Raw genomic sequence first — 22,832 nt, 5'->3', positions numbered from 1 at the left:
TTGTGCATTAATTAGATGAAAGTTAATAAAGTGCATTGACCAGAACATTTGATTAACACGACCATAAAGGATCAGTGAGTCTTCTTTAATATTATTGTTGCACAGCAAAGCCTTCCTGTATAGTGTATAGAGAAAAGAGCACATGCCAGGAATCAAAACAACTATATATATGCAATATAATAACAAAACTATATGGCGCTTGAAGAACTTTTTCACATATATGAACACCCTCATGCACAGCCTCGACTTTTTCAAGTAAGCAATATTTAAGCCTGCCAAGTACACACACCAAATGAGATAGGTGATAGGAGACATTAGGGAGAAAAAATTCTTGCTGGTATAAAAGAGATATGACTCTGTATTTACCTAACCATGTGTAATACTTGGAGATACAGCGGCAGTCTAGCAACAAGAAAGACCAAAATCCACTGGCCAAATTTAGAAGAATAAACATATAGTGGCACCTGGGTGTTTGTTGATAAGTATAACATTTCTTGTTGTATGAGTGCTGGACTTCTTTAAGTGAGGGAACAAAACACTGATTCTTGGTTTAAGCTATGAACTAGAGTTTTTGATACCTATAGTTTCTAAAACTCTTGACAGATACAGCTATTACATAGTGCCTGAACTTTGCCTCACTGCCTATCTCCTTGTTTTTGAAAAAGAATATTAAGGGTTAAGCAGGTATAGTTACCCCTAAAAATGTTAACTATTTACCTAACAGCATACTTGAAATACAAAAAACATCTTTCTCCGTTACTAATCTAAGGTTCTCAAACTGTGGTGTATAGGATTTCCCCCCTATTTTTTGGTGAAAAGTAAAAGGAATTTATAACTGATTGCATTTGAAATCTAAACATTAAAAACCATGACATTAAAAACCAATATTCTGAATATATTTTTAAGTTGAACAATTCTACAGAATTTATCTTCTGATTTATAAGGGTAATGAAAACAGCCTTTCCTAGAGCAAGTCTTGTTAAATTCTCCTTCAGGAGGTACAACAGAACTCCAAAGCAGTCAATTTTAAGAAGGAAAAATAAGGCAAGTCTTCTAATTCAGTAGAAACATTTTTTAATTTCAAAATGTAAAAGCATTGATAATTTGTCAGTTGTATATCAAATGCATAACTGAACAAAATTCTAAAATATTTTTCACGATTTAGACTTTGTAGTAAAAAAATTGCATGAAAACACAAAGCTTTTAGATGATAGCAAAACCAATATTTTACTCTATACTGAGAAGTTCATCCTTACAGAGCGATCATTGCACCTTGATGGAAGCTAGTAGGATAGAGAGAAAAGTCAAAATAGGATATTTTCTTAGAAAGATGATTAAATAAGCAAGCACTTATATGAGAGATTTCAACCTTATGTACCACCTAAAACTACCATAACTTAATTTTTTCCTGTGCCTAGTATTCTGTTAAAAAGTATACATTCACATTCACAGAGGCATAATATCTATTAGAAGATCTTATGGTGATGAATTTGAAAGCTTCAAGCACTGAGCACTTTAGCTCAGATTGTTGAAAAGTCGAAACATTCTTTTTTCACACCCACTAAACAGACTTAATGACAGCAAGATACAAGAGCAAGCTGAAGCTGAAAAGATGGTGATGCATATGATTGCAGAAAGAAAATCATGCAGTTTTAGAGCAGGAGATATAAGAGATTATCTAGCTGAGCATTCATCATATATAAATAGTTTCAAGGACTCCTTTAAATGAAAACAAGGCATCATGGACCCCTCAGGTTCACGTACATTATACGTATTTAAGTTTAATAAGAATAAACTTGAGACTACATGTTTTTCCTAAGCTTACAGTTTGTATATAATCATAATAGAAATTCCAATATATAACACCAATAACAAAATTAAATTTATTTCATATAGTGCATAATGTTTTCCTGAAAGTACATCATTAATGCTGATTTTAATACTAGAAAAACAAAGTCTCAGTGTTTTTCATTTGATCTATTTTTATATATTTTACTTCAGTCACCTTTGTTTATGATTATATTGGTTGTAAACTCTCAGACTTTATCTGACAGTCATTTTACCTTTATTCTTGAAAGAATTTTACTAGTTTTATTTCTGTAGATAATCATTTCTTCCCATGATTTTGAAGTTACTATTCTACTGTCTTCTGGCTTTCATATTTTTACTGGGAAGTCTACTATCTAACTATTATAGGTCTGTCTTTTCTCTTCGATGGTTTGAACATAATCTGTTTTTGAGATTCTTTAGTTTTCTTATTGTGTCTTCAAACTTTTATTTTTTATCCTGACTAGAATGCATTGTAATTCCTGTATATTTAAAATCATTGCTTTTCAAAGTCGTGGAAAATTCAGAGCTGAATAACTCTTTAAATACTGTCTTTGTTTTATTTTCTCTCCTTGTGACACCACATAGGTGAATATTAGCCTTGACAGCTTAAAAATATTTGAAACTCCTTAAATTTTATATCATCTTTATTCTCTTTGATGCATAATTTCTTTAGGTTTATTATCACTTCTTTTTCTCTGCATGCAGTTGAGTCTAGGCTGGAATTTAGCCACACATTTTTTGTTTGTTTCAAGTTTTTAAGTTCCAGTTAGTTAAAATATAGCATACTAGTAGTTTCAGGAGTAAATTCAGTGATTCATCACTTACCTGTAACACCCAGTGCTCATCACAAGTGCCTTCCTTAATACCCATCACCCATTTAACCCATCCTCCTGCCCACCTCCCCTCCACCAAACCTCACTTTCTTCTCTATAGTCAAGAGTCTGTTTTATGGTTTGCATCCCTCTTTCTTCACTCCTACATTCATTTATTTTGTTTCTTAAATTCCACATATAAATGAAATCATATGGTGTTCATCTTTCTCTGATCGGCTTTGCTTAGCATAATGCTTTCTAGTTCCATCCAAGTCATTGCAAATGGCAAGATTTCTTTCTTTTTGATGGCTGAGTGATATTCCATTGTGTGTGCATGTTCGTGTGTGTGTGTGTGTGTGTACACACCCCACATTTTCTCTATCCATTCATCAGTGAATGAACATTGGGGCTCGTTCCATGATTTGGCCATTGTAGATAATGCTGCTATAAACATTGGGGTGCATGTATCTCTTTGAATCAGTATTTTTGTATTCTTTGGGTAAATACCTACTGGTGCAATTGCTGGATCATTGGGTAGTTCTATTTTCAAATTTTCATGAACCTCCATACTGTGTTCCACAGTAGCTGCACCAGTTTTCATTCCCACCAACAGTGTAAGAGGGTTCCTCTTTCTCTGCATCCTCACCAACATCTGTTGTTTCCTGTGTTGTTAATTTTAGCCATTCTGCCATTCTAAGGTGATGTATCATGGTAGTTTTTATTTGTATTTCCCTGATGATTGATGTTGAACATCTTTTCATATATCTGTTAACCATCTGTAGGTCTTCTTTGGAAAAATGTCTATTCATGTCTTCTGCCCATTTTATAATTGGACTATTCATTTTTTGGGTGTTGAATTTGTTAAGTTCTTTATGTATTTTGTATACTAACCCTTTATCAGATATGTCATTTGTAAGTATCTTCTCCCATTCCATAGACTCCCTTTTGGTTTTGTAGATTGTTTCCTTCACTGTTCTGAATGAACTTGATAAAGTCCCAGTAGTTTATTTTTGCTTTTGTTTCCCTTTCCTCCAGAGACATATCTAGTAAGAAGATGCTCTGGCCAATATCAACATGGTTACTACCTGTGTTCTCTAGGACTTTTATGGCTTCAAGTCTCACATAAATTTGGGTCTTTCATCTATTTTGAATTTATTTTTGTGTATGGTGTAAGAAAGTGTTCTAGTTTCTATTGCTTACTGTTGTCCAGGTTTCCCAACACCATTTTTTGAAGAGACTGTCTTTTTTCCACTGGATATTCTTTTTTTTTTTTTTGCTTTGTTGAAGACTAGATGACCATGGAGTTGACAGTTCATTTCTTGGTTTTTTATTCTGTTCCATTGATCTATGTGTGATCTATTTTTGTGCCAGTGTGAGTCCATACTGTCTTGATCACTATCACAGTGTTTTATACACACACACACACACACACACACACACACATACATACATACTTACTTACTTCTGGACTTTACCAGAATATATTCTGGTATAGTGATATTTGGTTTATCTGTCTATTTAAACCGGAATATATTCTGGTAAAGTCCAAAAGTGTTATGCCTCCAGGTTTGGTTTTCTTTTTCAAGATTGCTTTGGCTTATTCAAGTCTTTTGTGGTTCCATACAAATTTTAGAATTGTTTATTTTGATTCTGTAAAAAATGCTAGTGATATTTTGATAGGAATTGCACTGAATGTGTAGATTGCTTAAATGTAGTATGTACATTTTAACAATATTTGTTCTTCCAATCTATGAGCATGAAATGTCTTTCCATTTCCGTGTGACATCTTTAATTTCTTTATCAGTATAGTTTTCAGAGTACATGTCTTCCACCTCTTTGGTTAAGTTTATTCCTTGGTTAGGTTTGGTTAGGTTTATTCTTTTGGTTTTGGTGTAATTGTAAATGGGATCAATTCCTTGATTTCTCTTTCTGCTGCTTCATTATTAGTGTATAGGAATGCAACAGATTTCCGTACATTGATTTTGTATCAAGTGACTTTGCTGAATTTGTGTTTCAGTTCTAGCAATTTTTTGGTGGCGTGTTTCTGGTTTTCTATGTAGAATATGATGTCATCTGCAGATAATGAAAGCTTGATTTCTTCCTTGCCTATTTGGATACCATTTATTTCTTTTTGTCTGATTGCTGTGGCTAGGACTTCCTATGTTAAATAATAATGGTGAGAGTGGACATCCCTATCTTGTTCCTGACTGTAGAGGAAAAGCTTTCAGGTTTTCTACATTGAGGATTGTATTAGCTGTGAGTTTTTCATATATGGTATTTATGAGGTTGAGGTATGTTCCCTCTATCCCTACTTTGTTGAGAATTTTTATCAAGGGTGGATGCTGTACTTTGTCAAATGCTTGTTCTGCATCTATTAAGGGGTCATGTTAGCCATATATTTTTGGTTAAAGCAGTTATATATTTTATTTCTAAGGTATAATTTGATTGGTTTCAACTCTTCCTGGTAATTTCTGAGAATAAAGTGTTGGGTTCTTATGTTACCAGAAGATATTTCTGTAAATGTATCACATGTAGTTAACCTATGATGTCTAGCTATAAATTCTAATTTATAGTATCTTGCCTGGTATAAAAGTTTTTTTATTGTTTCTGTCAAATATCACTGAAAGATTCTTGTTTTTGGTGTGTTAGTGAACATTGTGAACTTAAAGATAGCTAATATTAACCTTTGGAAAATCTAAGGTTCTGATTTGGAGATGCATTTCCTTGGAAAATACTGCATTTACTATTTGGGGTATTACCTTAGGAAAACTTAGTTCCACTGTAGGGATCCAAACAGAATCTGGGGGTATCAAGTGTAATTCTTTTTCTTTGCATAGTCATTGGTTGGGAGTATATGTTTGAATTCTCCCTCATATCTTCCAGAATGCTTATTGTATTTGTTGGTTTATCTGTCTATTTAAACCTTTGTCTTCTGAAACTGTCAGTATGACAAAAATTATATTTGGTACAAGATCCAGTTGTTTCACTGAGGATATGCTTTAAGGTTATCTTTTTCACTAAATGGCTCAAAGTGGAAGTTTCCTAGGTTACTGCATTTTTGCCAATAAAATTCTACTTTTTGCAAACAACTGTACAATTATAGAAATAGTAAAGATGAATTTTTAAAAATAGCACCACTTTGAAGATAACTTGACTAAAATAACTTTATGTTACACATGGAATATGTAGCCATTATAGTCAGATTAAATCTATTTACATGGTCAAAATTGTCATCAAAATATACTTTTTCAGTTATTTGCATAAAATGAGTTCATTCATCTTAATGGAACAGCCATGAGAAAACAACCCCCTACTCGTAACCAGGTTCACTTGCCGCACTGAGAACATGCCAAAGTACATGAGCTTTCATCATTAAAATAATTTTATTTTGAATGCCTTCCTATTTTCCAGACATAGTCTAGGTTTTGGGGTTACTGAGATTAATGAAGTCTACTGTCACATCGTACTTAACATTCTAGTGACGGAAAATAGAGCCAGTGAATAAAGAAACAGGACAAATTGGAACTAAATGCAACAAAAAAAATAGGGTTATATGATAAAGAGTGAAAGGGGGTATAATTGATTATTTGGACTGTATTACGGTGATGACTTCACTGAGGAGGTAGGTGTTGATGATTACGATCTAGGGAGAGTTAAAACAAATGCTTGAGCATGCATGATGGCCCAGAGGGATGATGGAGCTTGACATGTTCCCAATGGAGAAAAACAAAAAAAAGTCTGTGTGATTGCAACATGGTGATCTATTCTTGAGAGTGTTATGACATTAAAGAGAGAGGGGGGAGATTTCAAATCACAATAAAGTATTTGGATTGTATTTTAAGTGCAGTGAGAAGATAAGAGTTTCAGTTGGTTGAATCATTATATATATACATATTTATAATTCATAATTGTACATTGTATATTAAACTTTAGTATAATTTATACTTACATTTTAAAATTACATAAAATTAGATAAACATCATATTAATAAATATCTTAACATTATATTAAACTTTATCTCATAAGGACTTAAGTACTACCACTGAGAACTCTTGAGAGTTTTGCTAGAAAAGGGAAAGGAGGTTGTGAGCTAGTCAGCTACCTGACATGATAACTCCTGATTATTTTCATCAGATTAAATATATGGACAATTTATTCCAAGGATCCTTTAGTCTTTCCTTTTGAACAGCTTTATTGATATGTGTAATTTATCGTATGCTTGTTTTATATCTAAAATATACAATTTGTGATGTTTTGACATATCTGTACAGCTGTGGATCCATTATCACAATAAGATATCCATTACTCACAAAAATTTCCTCATGATCGTTTCTGATCCTTTATTCCTGCCCCCTTCCCCAGTCCCAGGAAATTACTGATTTGCTGTCACTATTGATTAGTTCAGTCACTATGTATTAGACATTTATATAAACTGAGTTACTCAGTATGTACTCTTAAGTCTGCTTTCTTAGAATAATTGTTTATGGAGGTATCCATGTTGTATTAAATACCAATGGATAGTTGCTTTTTATTGCTGAGGAGTATACCATTCCCTGCATATATTGCAATTTGTTTTTCCATTCACCTTTTGATAGACATTTGGATTGTTTTCACATTTTGGTTGTTACAAATGAAAGTACTTTCACCTTTCAGGTGTTCTGAGTTCAGGTGTTTGTATGGACATGTGTTTTCATTTCTCTTAAGTAAATACCTGGGAGTGGAATGGCTTGATCATTAACTCTTTTTAGGAACTACCAAACTTTTTTCCCCAAAGTAGTTGTATCATTTTCATTCCCACCAACAGAGTATAAGAGTTCCAGTTTTTCAAATATCCAACATTTGGTATGGTCAGTCTTTTTAATTCTGGTCATTAGAGAATGTATGTGATGGTATCTTGTCATTTTAATTTTCACTCCTCTGTTCAGTAATCATGTTGATCATCTTTCTTGTGATTATTTGCTTCCATATGTCTTCTCTGGTTCACATCATTTCTTGTGTTTTAATCAGTATTGCAGTGTTATCCTAGTAGCAGGTATTACAGAAAAGAAAATTTAACTTCCTTTTAATGTTGTATTTTCTGTTAAGGTAAGTTATTAACCCAACCATTCATTCAACATGAGTTAAGTGAGTACCTAGTTCAAGCACTGGGCATGCAATAAGAGTGAGACTATACCTGCCCTCAACTATCAGATACAAAAATTTTCACTTAAAATCCAGTGATTATAATTTTATAACTGTAAATTTCATTTTCATTTAAAATCCAGTAATTATAATGTATTTCCCTAACTGGCAATTTATGATGAATTTTTGTAGATGTTTTCTATAAGGTTAAAAGGTAAGTAGCATACTAGTCCATCAGATTCTGCCTCAGATTTCAGAGCTCAAACTGCCCTTGGGAAAATAGATAACTAAAAATTATGATAGCAGAAAAGTAATTTACAAATGAGAAGTATTAAAAATAAATGTCCAATAAGTATCGAGGGAAGAGTTCCTGGAGGAAGTTGGACTTTTAGCTTTTAGTAATAAGAAAATATCAGTAAGAAAATAATATGAAGAGATGAAATAAGTGAGGTAAGAGGCAACAGTATTCTTTGTTTTTAAAAAGCAAAGAATATGCTGGGTCAATTGGACTATTTACCTGTGAATCATGAGTTTAGGATACACAGTGTTATCCTGACTACAGGCATTTGATAATAGGTGAGCAGTTTTTGGTAGTTTAATAGGATTTTAATTGTTTTCATTAATTTTTAAAAAATATTTATTTATTTGACAGAGAAACAGAGATTACAGGTAGGCACAGAGGCAGGAAGAGAAAGGCGGAAGCAGGCTCCCTGCTAAGCAGAGAGCCCGATGAGGGGCTCAATCCCAGGACCCTGGATCTTGACATGAGCCACAGGGAGTGGCTTAACCCACTGAGCCACCCAGGTGCTGCAAGGATTTTTAATTACTAAGATTATCCTGTAGATTTTGGAAACTCAGTTAGGGTATAGTACTCAGCATAGAAAGTAAAAAAGATAGAGGGCTCAGTATGTCAGTAAAAAATTTACTTTTAACCTTACGGACATCTTTTAAGTATACTCTGCTTTGCTCTGGGAATTTCACATTTTCATTTGCTGTATCCTCTAACAGCTAAAACAACATTCTGAAATCTGGGGAAGTGTGATCTCTGGCTTCTAGGATAGGAGAATTTTTAAAGTCTGTCCATGTTCTATGCTGGACTGAACACTAAGTACTTTAAATTAGAAGCTCTCTGGAAAAGGATAGTCTGCTTTATTTATCAGTTCAGAAGTCAGAGGACATGGGCTAGGAGATACTGATAATACTTATTCTAATGGAATGGATTAGAAGATATGGAAGTTTCAGGCTGAAGGTCATTTGCTCACTAATATATAGCTTTTTTTTAAACTTTTTTTCTTTTTTTGTTTGTGATATGATAAAGTGTTCCAGTGCTATCCATTTACTACAAAATTGGGGCTTTGGGAGAACAAAAAGGACAGGAATAATCGCATTTTATAAATTCCTGTTTTGTGCAGTTTCAAATACAGACTTTAAAAAAAATTATAATCAGAGTATTCTACAGTCCATTAATATAACAAGAGGATTCTATTATAATTGAATGAAGAATATTCACTTGAAGGAAAGAGGAGTATTTTATTAGAAGTGATACATTTTTAAATATTTTTGATTGGACATTGACACTTTGATTTATTACTTATAATGTCATAAAAATAGATTTGTTTATAATACCAAAAACAGACAAGCTGGAGGATAAATGAGACTAGATTAAAGAATGCATACACAAAAAGAGTATGATGAAAATCAGATCTAAACTTTGGCAGATAGAAAGAAAATCATTAATTTATGCCCTGTGAATTGACTAGATAATACCAGACCTATTTGTTTCATAGTAGTTATTTTCTGAAGAGTGTAATCTTTCCTGTGACCTATCTGAATCTACATATATACTTTAGACTGGATGTTGTGTTGCCTCTAAATTCATAATTTGAAACCTAATTCTTAATGTGATATTTATTGGTGGAGCCTTTGGGAGGTGATTAGGTCATGGAGGCAGAGCCATTGTGATTGAAATTAGTGTCCCTTTGAAGAGGGCATGGAAGAACTCCACCTGCTTTTGCCCTGTGAGGACATTTATGAACCAGAAAGCAGCCTCTTACCAATCACCAAATCAACTGGCACGTTGATCTTGAACTTTCTATCCTCCAGTACTGTGAGAAAGTAATTTATATTTATAAGCTACCCCATCTATGACATTTTCATATAGCAGCCTATATCATCTATATCCATATCTATATTCATATCCATATCTATATCTGTATATCTATAATCATCTATATCACCAAAACAATAGCTTACTGTTAGAGAGTCCTAATATATTTCAGGACCCTTCCCATGAAAGAAGAATTCCTTTTAAAATTTCAGTTCTGGGGGCATCTAGGTGGCTTAGTTGGCTAGGCACCCAATTCTTGATTTTGAATCAGTTCATGATCTCAGAGGTGTGAGATTGAGCCTGGCATCAGGCTCTGTACTCATTGAGGAGTCTTCTTCCTCCCCTGCCCCCAACACTGACTCACTTGCTTGTTTCCTCTCTCTCTCTCTCAAATAGATATTTTTTTAAAAATTAGTTTTGATTTGTTAAACTGTCAGTTATGGTGTTGGGTAAGGTGAGAGGCGGGTATATGATCCAGCTTAAAAGGCCATTCTTTATTATACTTCAGATATACTGAATTATTCTGTTAACCTTTTCATATGGCTACTAACAAAGAACTAGAATTCAGGTGTCAAGGTCCCTAATTTGGAGTTCTTTCTATTACAGTACTCTTCTTCCCAACTCTTGCTAAACCCCCATTCCACTTTTACAATTCTTTTCTTGTTCAACAAATACATTTGTTATAGTGTAAAACTTAGCCAAAGAAAGTGCCTGTTATCTGAAAATAACTGGTATGAGTAAGAGTCTAGTTAGTGTAAAAACATAGAAAATACCGGTAACTTTAAAAAAAAAATAAATCCTCAATTGACTTTTGGTCAATTATTTTGGTTTTTTTGTTGTTGTTTTTTATTTTTTGTTTTTTCAGAATGAGGTACTCTTTTTTTTTTTTGATTCCCTGTTTTTTTTTAATTTAAATTAATTAGCAAATAATATATTTATGGTTTCAGAGGTAGAGGTCAATGATTCATCCATCTTATATAATACCCAGCACTCATTACATCAGATACCTGCCTTAATGCCCATCACCCAGTGACCCCATCCCCCACCCTATCCCCTCCAGCAATTCTTAGTTTCTTTCCTATGATTAAGATTTTTTATGGTTTGTCTACTTTCATATTTCATCTTGTTTTATTTTTCCTTCCCTTGCCTGATGCTCCTCTGTTTTCTTTCTTAAATTTCACATGAGTGAGATATTATTGTCATTCTCTGATTTACTGACTTTGTTTATCACAGTACCCTCTAATTCCACCTACATCATTGCAAATTGCAAGATTTTATTTTTTTTCCATGTTTGAGTAATATTCCATTGTGCATATATACCAGATCTTTTTTATCCATTCATCTGTTGATGGACATCTGGACTCTTACCTTACTTTGGCTATTATGAACTTTGCTGCTATAAACATTGGGGTACAGGTGTCCCTTTGGATCACTACATCTGAAGGGTTCCCCCTTCTCCGCATCTTTGCCAACATCTGTTGTTTCCCGAGTTGTTGATTTTAGCCATTCTGACTGGTGTGAGGTGGTATTGCATTGTGGTTTTGAGTTATATTTCCCTGACACTGGGTGACAGCGTTTTTTCATGTGTCTGTTGCCTATCCGTATGTCGTCTTTGGAGAAATGTCTGTTCATGTATTCTGGCCATTTCTTGATTGGATTATTTGTACTTTGGGTTGGGTTTGGGAAGTTCTTTATAGATTTTGGGTACTAGGCCTTTAGCTGATAAGGGATTTGCAAATATCTTCTCCCATTCTATCCTTTGTTTTTTGGGTTTGTTGATTATTTCCTTTGCTTCTTAACTTGATGATGTCCTCATAGTTATTTTTACCTTTGTTTCCCTTGCCTTTGGAGAGGTGTCTACCAAGAAGTTGCTGTGGCCAAGGTCCCAGGGGTGCGGTGTGTTCTGCTCTGGGCATTTGATGGATTCCTGGCTTACATTTAGATCTCTCATCCATTTTGCATCTCTTTTTCTGTATGGTGTAAGAAAGTGGTCCAGTTTCATTCTTCAGTGCCTGTCCAATTTTCCCAGTGCCATTTGTTGAAGAGAGTATCTTTTTTCCATTGGATATTCTTTCCTGCTTTGTCAAAGATTAGTTGACCAGAGTTGAGGGTTACTTTCTGGGGTATCTGTTCTCTTTTATTGATCTATATGTTTGTTTTTGTGCCTGTACCATACTGTCTTGATGATTACAGCTTCGTAATAGAGCTTGAAATCCAGAATTGTGATGCCACCACCTTTGGTCTTCTTTTTCAATATTCCTTTGGCTATTTGAGGTCTTTTCTGGTTCCATACAAATTTTAGGATTATTTGTTCCAGCTCTGAAAAAAAGTTGATGGTATTTTACTAGGGATTGCATTGAATGTGTAGATTGCTCTAGCTAGCATAGACACTTTAACATTTGTTCTTCCAGTCCATGAGCATGGAATATTTTTCCATTTTTTTGTGTCTTCCTTAATTTCTTTCATGAGTATTCCATAGTTTCCTAAGTACTGATCCTTTGCTTCTTTGGTTAGATTTATTCCCAGATAACTTATGGTTTTGGGTGCAATTGTAAATGGGATTGACTCCTTAATTTCTCTTTCTTCTCTCTCATTGTTAGTGTATAGAAATGCAACTAATTTCTGTGCATTGATTTCATTTCCTGCTACTCTTCTAAATTCCTGTATGAGTTCTAGCAATATTGGGGTGGAGTGTTTTGGGTTTTCCACTTAGAGTATCATGTCATCTGCAAAGAGTGAGCGTTTGACTACTTTGCTGATTTGGATGCCTTTTATTTCTTTTTTTGTTGTTGTATGATTGCTGAGGCTAGGACTTCTAGTACTATGTTGAACAGCAGTAGTGATAATATACATCTCTGCCATGTTCCTGACTTTAGGGGAGAAGCTCTTAGTTTTTTCCCCATTGAGAATGATATTCATTGTGGGCTTTTTGTATATGGCTTTTATGATATTGAGGTATGTTCCTTCTATCCCTACACTGTTGAAAGTTTTAATCAAATGCTTTTTCCTTATCTATGAAGAAGAACATTTGGCTCTGGTCCTTTCTTTTATTTATGTAGTGTATCTTATTGATTTGTGGATGTTGAATCACCCTTGCAGCCCAGGAATAAATCCCACTTGGTCATGGTGAATAATCCTTCTAATGTACTGTTTGGATCCTATTTGCTAGTATTTTGGTAAGAATTTTTGCATCCATATTCATCAGGGTTATTAGTCTATGGTCTATTTTTGACAAGGATGCTAAAATCACTCAATAAGGAATGGATGGTCTTTTCAGTAAATAGTTTTGGGACAATTGGATATGCTCATACAGAAGAATGCAGTTTAATCCTTACCTCATAGTATATATAACAATTAACTCAAATGGATTATGGCTTAAATTTAAAGGTTAAAATCATAAAACACTTAGAAGAAGACACAAGAGTAATTCTTCATGACTTGGAGTTCCACAGTATTTTTTTGGATATGACACCAAAAGCATAAGCAACAAAAGATAGGATAGGTAAATTGAATTACATAAAAATTAAAACTTTGTCTTATAAAGGAAACTATCATGAAAGTGAGAAGGCAATTTGCTGAATGGGAGAAAATATTTGCAAATATGTTTCTGATAAGGGAATAGAAATATACATACACACATATATATATACACAAATAAATATAAATGTGTATATAACATGAATATGTATGTATATAAAAGTGGTATATTAACTATATTCCATAATATAGCTAGCTGTATTACATTGCATCATTTCCTTTTATTATCAATATAAAATTCTCTAGCTTAACCTTCTAAAAACTTAAAATTATACATAATATAAGGAGCCATAAGCAATTCACCAACAACTACCATTTAAAGGAGTATGGATAAACTGGAGATTTCAAGTGATTTGTGTGGTTTGATTTCCTGTTTCTTATACCCACCTCTCCACCTTCATTTTTCTGTCTGTTAGAAGCTGTGGATATAATAAACAGAAAAGACAAAATGGAAACAATGTCTATTTAGCAAAATAAAGGCATTTTCCATTGGGAAACTCCCCTAGTCCAAACAGAATATTAATTAAGCTATGAGTTAAGCAATTAGTACCCCCTACAGTTTATTACTTGGCAGTATGTTTCTTTGAAGTTTACATGCTTGATCAATTGAAGTAATATCACCTAGTTGATGTTTTAAATCAAAATTTCATCCAAAGTGTGCTAAATTTAAATCCATAAATCTGATCTGAAAAATTACAATCCTCCCAACTTTCTTCACCATTTTTTTTTAAGATTTTATTTATTTGTCAGAGAGAGAGGGTGTAAGCACAAGCAAGGCAGGCAGAGGAAGAATCAGGCTCTCTGCTGAGGAGGGATTGCCTCTCTGCCTGATGTGGGACTTGATCCCCTGACCCCAGGATCATGACCCAAGCTGTAGGCAGACTGTTAACCAACTGAGCCATTCAGGCATCCCTCTTTCATAATCTTGACAACAATCCCTTAGTGGTCTTTATGCTGATAACATTTCATTACAAATGAATGTCTTTTTATAAATCATAAAACTTTATTTTATAAATTTTGAGTCAAATGTTGAAAAGATACTCTCTGGTTGTAGATTTGTTCAAGTATCTGTTTCTCAAGAAAAAAAAAACAGTGTTTGAGTTACTTCATATATGAATTTTTAAAAATGAATTTTTCAGGTTTGTTTGAATTAATAGCATTGTATGTAATTTACTGTGTTTAGGACTGTGGATTTAAAGGATTCGGAGTGTGAACTTCGAAGAAGGCATCTTCGAAATGGAATTTTCTGTTTGATTTTTCAAATTTTTTTTTCTTTAGGAATGATTTTATTTTTTAAATAAGGAATTACATTATTTTAATTAGATCTTTTAAAAATATTTTTCAATCTGTAGTGTGGAAGACCTAGTCCTTAACCTGAATTTCTCAATCCAAATGTTTCCTAAATAAAATTCAGCCATTCATAGATAGGTACAAGGTTGCAAGTGTATGATGTATGTAACTAATTCTTTATTTAAATTCAGCCTCGTTTGTACGAGTTTTGAGATGCCTTGGACAGAGGATGAAGTGCAAGGAATATTAATAGGATAGAAAATAAAAACAAGATAAAAAATACAAGCTTACCATCCCACGTCCTACAAACTCATTACTCAGTAGTCAAATTTGATTGTAAATTTCCTGGCAGTTAAAGTGAGAAAGGAGACCTGATCTCTTCCATTTCAGTCATTGTTATAATTTAAAAAGTATATCCATTCCCGTTACTTGATTCTTAAAGAAATGTCTTATAAAGAACTTTATATAGGGAATAACAAATTATATGGTAATGGAGTTTTTGTAGTGACAAATTTCTTGGATTAAAGAAAACCTAACACAGAAACTTAACTCCAGGAAGATGAATCTAGGTTTCTGAAGGTAATATAATCTAAATTTGTAGTCTTCTGGTGGTTTAACTTGTTTCAAGAGAAGAACACAAATATGTGGAAGACTGGCTAGACTTTTGTTTCTACAAATCATTTTTCATAAACCTACTTTATCAGAGAGATCAAAATTTCTTTTCTAGACTGGACCCAGTTAAAAATTCTATAGATAAATGTCTTGGTATGTTGGCTATTCTGGTAAACTTTATTATTTATTTACAAAGAGTCCTCGATACTAGCAGCCATGTATATTTCCTGGAACTTTTTCGTAGCCAGGTATAGAAAGAGAATGTGAAGATTGGAAAATGTTAAGATGGACTGGCAACTGTTTCTCAACCTCAGGAGAACTTGTTCCTTTTCATAATGAATTCATGTTGTTACATGTTGAATTGAGGTGTAAACTTCCATTTGTGTGTCCCTCCTTTTGAGGACTATATCACTTAAAATTCTTTTGCTTATCAATAACAGAAAATGTTCAAATAAGTATAAATATTAAAGTGAACTTATTGGATTATGTGGTAGTCAGAATTCTGTGAAGAAGCCCAAGATTCCCAATCCCTGGTATATATTGTCTCCCAGTTACTTCATTAAACATGAGTCTAAATACGGCTGTGACGGGGTTTTGCAAATACAACTAAGGTCTCAAGTCAGTTGATTTTATGATAGGGAGATTATCTGGGTGGTTCTGAACTAATCACATGAGCCTTTTAAAAGTAGTTTGTTTGTCTATTTATTTATTTATTTATTTATTTATTTATTTATTTATTTTTTCTGACTGGCTGAGGAAAAGAGATTGGAGGTATCAATGCCTGCTTGAGGATAAAGGAGGCTATGTAGAAAGAAACAATTGAAGCAGCTCTAGAATCTGAAAGAAAAATCTGGTTGACAGGAAGGAAACAGAGACCTTAGTCCTACAACCACAAGGAATGGAATCCTGATAATAAGAATGAGCTTGATGTTGATGAACTGGATTTTTAGAATACCAAAATATACTCAGCCTGGCCAGAAACCAGAAGATTGATTTCAGCTTTGTTATATCCTAAGCACAATGCCTGCCCAGAACTTTTGAAATACCAGAACTGTGAGCTACCAAGTGGGTGTTGTTTTAAGCTGTTGTTTGTGCTAATTTGTAGTGCAGCAACAGAAAACTAAAACAGCTAGATCACTAAAAATTCCAGTGGAGGGGGAGGTGATCTTCAAATCTGATTTATAAGAGTTTGGGCTTCATTCCTCTGAAATTCGCATTGCTCTGTCCTCATGTTTTCTTCCTAGGGGAAAATTGGCTGTAGCAGCTCCAATTTCAAACCTATATCTCCAGTTTACTCCAGGAATAGAGAAATAACCTCCTCATATATGTCAGCACATACAATCCCTAAACTACCTTCATGATTAAAATTGGTCCAATCAGTGGGAAACCTGGGACTCTCTTGCTGAAGCAATATTGGAAGGCAGATTTCAGAAAAGTCACTTGAGTGAGAGTATATAAAATGTTCTACAAATTTCTCATTTCTCCACTCATTTAAGTAGGTGAAAGTATTTCTTATGAGAGGAGCCTGATTTTTCAGCTAACTCCATAACAATAGTAGAACTATACTTCCCATATGTTAGTTCTTATTAAATGGAATACTGTTTTTCTACTTTTGGGTAAAATTCAAGGATATTTCTAGTACTTGGCTTTGGTGTTTCCCAGTTTATTTGCCCACTAAGTATAAACTTCCAAAATACTCTAATTTCTCATTAAAATCTGACTGTCATCTATTCCATTTTCAATGACAAGTCTTTATTCTCCCCAAATTATGGACCATTTATCTTACTAGATATTCTATAAGACTATATTTCTTTCTTGGTAAATCAGAAGTCTTCACTTCTCGAGGCAATTTTCTGCATGAGAATGGTATAGCAATCTATCACAGTATGTAGAATTTTTCCAGATAAAGAATTTTTTTCATAAATCTGATTGACTTTTTTTTTAATCCTTGACGTCAGATATAAATTCATTATTATCTAGACTATATGAGTTATTGATTGTCAATATAACCTTAAAACTACTTTAAAAATCTGGATAGGTCAGAATGGTCTCTTGATGATTTTTTTACTAACTTGTAATGGGATAAACAAGTGTTTAGTGTATCTTGTCCACTTTCTTATATATTAAGATAATTTTTTCAAATGAATTCTGTTATGCCCTCTAGCAGTATTTTCATTCCTACCGCCAACCCAGCAGCAATCCATAGAGAAGAGAAAGGTAAGCATTTGCCTTCATATTGGTGACAACTTTTTAAGGTCAAAAGCTGAAAATGTCTCTTATTAGTCTATTGACTTCTATCTAATTACTGTCTTAGAAGAATGATTTAAAATAAACATATTCCAAATCCAAATCAATTTTAGAAGGTGTTCTTCTGTGTTTACTGAATTAAACTTAATAAATAATTGTGGTGAACCAGTGCTTCCAGATTCCTAGGCAGGCATTTTGCAACCAATTTATCTTAAACTTCAGGAGTTGTACTGGAGCAATGTTGAGGTTATTGTCCATATTTGATCATTAAATATGCTTTGAATGTCCTCATACTCAAGTTATCAGTGCTATTTATCTATTGATAGAACTAGCCAAGGATTCTTTAAGAAAAGGTGGTATTATCACATATTTTCTTACCTTATCCTTCTCTGAACTTAAAAGGCTTGATGTTTAAGTATGGATAGGCATTCTCAAATTTCATTAGGGAATAGGTTTTCTACTCTTGGTGTGACTGACAGTAGAACATATTAAATCTGTCTATCATTTATACCCATAATCAGCAAGAGTCTAGTTTTAAGAAATACTGTGTATAACTTGGGATTAAGCTAGTGGTTATAGAAAAAATTCTTGCATGGTATTGTTTGGCTCCTCCTCAGTTCTTCTTAGTGCCTGTGTGAGAAAGAAATAAAATAAAGCAGATAATAAAACATGTTACTTTACTCACGAAGGACCTGGGGTTGGAGGGAGTGGTGTTATGGATAAGACTTACCACGTGGCAGTGTCCTGCCTATGAGGTCCTATTGAAAATATTTTTCCTCTCTTTCCATTCTAGAAAGAGCTGAGATTTTCCTAAATAACTAGCTTGAGGTTCCTGTGTGGCTCAGTGAGTTAAGCCTCTGCCTTTGGCTCAGATCATGATCTCCGGGTCCTGGGATTGAGCCCCACATCGGGCTCTGCCCAGAGAGAGATCTTCTATTTGAAAAGGTCATCTCTGATGGAAAGCACAGGTTTAGGAAGATGATCTATAGAAAGGTGAGCTAGAAAGATTTACCTATTTAGCCAACAAGATTAGCCAATTAACCCAGATGATGAGTGACTGAGCAGATATCTAAAGCAGATTATGATCACATCTATTGTTCATTGTATTTGTTTCCTCCCCACCCCCCAAAGGTGGCTAATCTCACATCCTTTAAGTAATGAGGGACAGAGTTTCAAATATGATGATCTAGCAAGACTGGTCTAAATTAGCAGTTTATATCAGCAAAAGGGAGCATTCTGTGCTTGTGTGTTACATTACTAGACAGGTATAACAAAGTATATAGCAATTAAAGCATAACAGATGCATACTTTTTTATTGTATCATAATAATGGGGACTCTGTTAAAACAGTGATTCTCCACCTTGGATTAAAAAAAAAAAATGTCAGCCCAGTGTTCATTTAAAAAGAAAAATAAATTACTGGCAAAAGTCACCTAATAAGAATCTCTATGAATATAGCCTGGAAATTTATTTATCTATATATCTATCTGTAGCTATCTAAATGATTTTGTAACATTTAAAAATATGTATAAAATCTTGAGGGCTGCCTGATAAGAATGACTGTGTTAATATGAATTATCAAGACAGAATAAAAATGTCACTGAAAACCTAGCTCTTGATCCATCTCTGAATTGTTAAAGAAATGCTGATAGCCCTATATGTATTTGAAACATTCATATTCCCTAATATACAAATAAAATGAGTGTGAGAATTTAGAATTTTTTTCAAAGATTTTGTTTTGTATAAAAACAGAGAAGAGCATGGTACATTTGGTTTTGTAATATGGGAGTTGAAAATGACTTTTCTTCCTCAATGGTCTGAAAACCAAGACTGTTTAAAATAGAGCTCATCTTTAGAAGTGGGATTTTACTTCCTGAATACTAATCTGAAGTGTTTAATGGTAGAAAGAGGAGGAAAGAGAACAGGCCTTAGAGCAGCATCTTCCCTCGTCTTGCTGGTGACTCAATTTTTTTTTTTAATTGTGCCAATTCCCAGAGAGACTCATTATAAAGCTGAGATTGAAGGAAGTAATTAATTCAGGAAGGTTGATATTGGTTTTGATGCACCAGAGACTTTTGGTTCGTCTGCTGAAGTGTGAAAATAATGCTGTGGACTGCAAGATAGGAGGAAGGAGAAATGACATGCCAGTCTTCTTGTACACATCTAACAATATACAAATTTAAAAATACCTTCCATTTGTAAGAAAACCTTTTTTAATTAGAAGAAGCCTGGAAAAAGATCAACCATTTAGTCTTTCGGTTTAGTGGGCCAAATGTGTCCTTTTCAGGGGCTCATGATAAAAGGTGCCTGAAACTTTTTTCTCTCCACAATTCTAAAATATATTCTGTGTAGTAATTACAAGTTCAGGATTTATATTTCATGTATCATTAGTAACTGCCCCTTGCAACTGGTTTCAAGTGCTCATGATTTCCTTATGGAGTGCAAATGTGTAGTAAGATAATGATGCTTTATTTACTTATTTTTAAATAATTTATTTATTAGAGAGAGTGAGCAGAAACAGAAGTAAGGTATGGGCTGCTGCAGAGGGAGAAGGAGGCTCCCCATGGAGCAGGGAGCTGGAGGCGGAGCTCAATCCCAAGACCCTGGGATTTGGACCTGACCCAAAGGCAGCCCTCAGAGCCCCCCTGTGCCAGGACAATGATGCTTTAAAGCATTTCTTTAGAAGTTTAAAACTTATAGAGCATTATTTTTTCCTCCAGGGTCTATAGATACATGTACAATGCAGTTGGTTTGTTTTTGTTTTTGTAATTTTTTTTTTTAAACGAGAACTCTCCTTCTTTAGCTATAGGATATGTCACTGAAGAATTGTGCAATGAAGCACTCTATTTGGGGGGTTTATCTTTCACGTTGCCTATCTGAATTTGAAATCATATATTGCTTACATGTTCACAATAATTTTCATAATCTATATCATTAAAAATATTGATTTATATCAACTCTGATTTGAGACTATTCTGCCATTAATTTCTTTGAGGTTATTTAATAACTGTAATTAGAAGTTAAAGCCCTGCTTTGTGAAATTTAAATGAAGTCCTAGAAATTAGAGCCAAAGAGCCTATACCTTCATTATTTATGACACAGAAGCTGAGAATCAGAGGTGAAATGATGGTAACAGTATTTAATAGCAGAACTAGGATGAGAAACTACCTTCCAAAAAAACAGAGGAAAAGGACTTGTCCTTGAGTGTCCAATTTTTTGAATTTTTTGCCTTGGGAGATGGATATAATCCCCACTGAACAAGATAAAGAAACAGAGGTTCAGGGAGGTTAAATAATTTAAAGTTCCCAGAATGGTGAATTTTAGAATTCAGATTAGATCCCTGTCTAAATCCAGACCTGTCTCTTACCAAATCCCATGGAATAGCAGTTCTCTTTTAGCCACAAGACTTGCAGAATCCTGCAGTCAGCATAAATATGAGAATAAAATAAGTGGTATTCATTAGGCTAGATGATTTAAATAAGTCAGCTGATTATAGAGGTATGAAGTCAGTCATTTTCAACTCCCATATTACAAAGCCAGAGAGCAAGAAGTGATAGAAGGGAAGAACTAAAGGAAAAAAAAAAAAAAAAGTCCCTCTCTTTCTCCCCAACTTCCCCTTTCCTTTTTCTTTTTTTTTTTTTAAAGATTTTATTTATTTATTTGACAGGGAGAGAGATCACAAATAGGCAGAGAGACAGACAGAGAGAGAGATGAGGAGAAGCAGGCTCCCTGCTCCCTGCTGAGCAGAGAGCCCTATGCGGGACTCGATCCCAGGCCCCTGGGATCATGACCTGAGCCGAAGGTAGAGGTTTAACCCACTGAGCCACCCAGGCGCCCCCCCCTTTCCTTTTTCTTAAAAATTTTTTTTTCTTCTAGTTGAAGTCATTCTGACCCTGTATGCCTGTGAGATGTCTGTATTTATCACTGTAAAATCATCACTATATAGTGTTCCATGTAAGATGACTTGAGTCATGGAGAAAGGTAGTTTATAATAAGCAACTTCCATTTCATGTAACAGAATACAATTCATTAAGAAACAGCTCAGTAAAAATGTTAAAACTTGTATTTAAGAATACCCAGATTATTTTAGAAATTAAATTCTGTACTATTTCTCCTACCAGCAACACTAAATAATATTAATAGGAGGTGGCATGGATTAATTTTCTCTTGAAAATCTCCAACCTCTTTATACACTTATGTTAGAATTACAGAAGTCAGAATGTGTATATTTTCTTTACAAATGGTCCTATGCAATTTTCTTTAAGATGTAAATTGACTGCCAATGTGATTTTAAAAGTGGTTGATTTTCTTGATATCAAAAGAGGCATGTAACTTTAATGTCTATGAGCTACCATTCATGACTTATGTTTCTTATATCATGTAAATGAAGGGCTTCAAAATCAAGGAGGTGAGGTGACTAATAAAAACTATAAGTTATAACACCAGTTTTCTTCTTCATATTAGCTCGGAGCTGTCATCATTACATGTCTTGACTGCTTGTTAAATCTTTTGAGTATTTTTCACTTTTAATTTTAATCCTAAATATACCTGAGAGATAAGGTGAGATAGAAGCAACAATATCCTCCTGAATTTGAGATGTTTGAAGCAATATTACATTTAGACAATGAATTGATGTGCTAATACATTCTCTCAGGAAAGCTGACTCTATTTTAAAGTAATCTTATTAAAAATATCCAGATATAATTTGCTTTATGACAGACAATACAGCTTTAATTTTACTTTAAACAAAAGATTCCAGAGGATACATTTTGATGTAAGCTTGTATTAAAGTAACATTTGAAAAAAAAAAAAAGTAACATTTGACATGCAATGTAATTTATGGTTAGTTTTTTTTTTTTAACGGTTTTATTTGTTTATTTGAGAGAATGAGAGAAAGAGAGCGCCTGAGAAGGGGGAGGGTGAGAGGGAGAAGCAGATGCGGACTCCATCCTGGGACTCGAGGATCATGACCTGAACTGAGGGCAGTTACTTAACCAACTGAGCCACCCTGGCACCCTTGTGGATGGTTTTTTTGTTTGTTTGTTTGTTTTTAAAGAAAAGATATTATCTTTTTTGAAAATATGGTTTTTAGTATATTTTTGAGATTCTGAAAGGGAGATACTGATGTGGCTATTAATAAAACATTTCTTAGCAGTAAAAGTTAGAACTAATTTATTTTGTATAATGATAAATTATCCAAGATCGTTATATACATCTATATTATGACAGCTATATATGTAGATGTAAGTAGATCTATATATGGATGTAAGTAGATTG

General features: G+C 33.8%; 1 protein-coding gene across 1 annotated transcript in view; it reads left to right on the top strand.

Moving 5' to 3' along the window:
• Nucleotides 1-22,832, top strand: part of NAALADL2 (N-acetylated alpha-linked acidic dipeptidase like 2) — a 1,087,900-nt gene that overhangs the window by 34,799 nt on the left and 1,030,269 nt on the right. The gene's annotated exons all lie outside the window — the stretch shown is intronic.

This window comes from Mustela nigripes, chromosome 2 (genome assembly GCF_022355385.1).
Source record: "Mustela nigripes isolate SB6536 chromosome 2, MUSNIG.SB6536, whole genome shotgun sequence".
In the NCBI taxonomy this organism is placed as follows: Eukaryota; Metazoa; Chordata; class Mammalia; order Carnivora; family Mustelidae; genus Mustela; species Mustela nigripes.
Note: the sequence above shows the minus strand (reverse complement) of the source record. Positions and strands in the feature narration are given on the sequence as shown.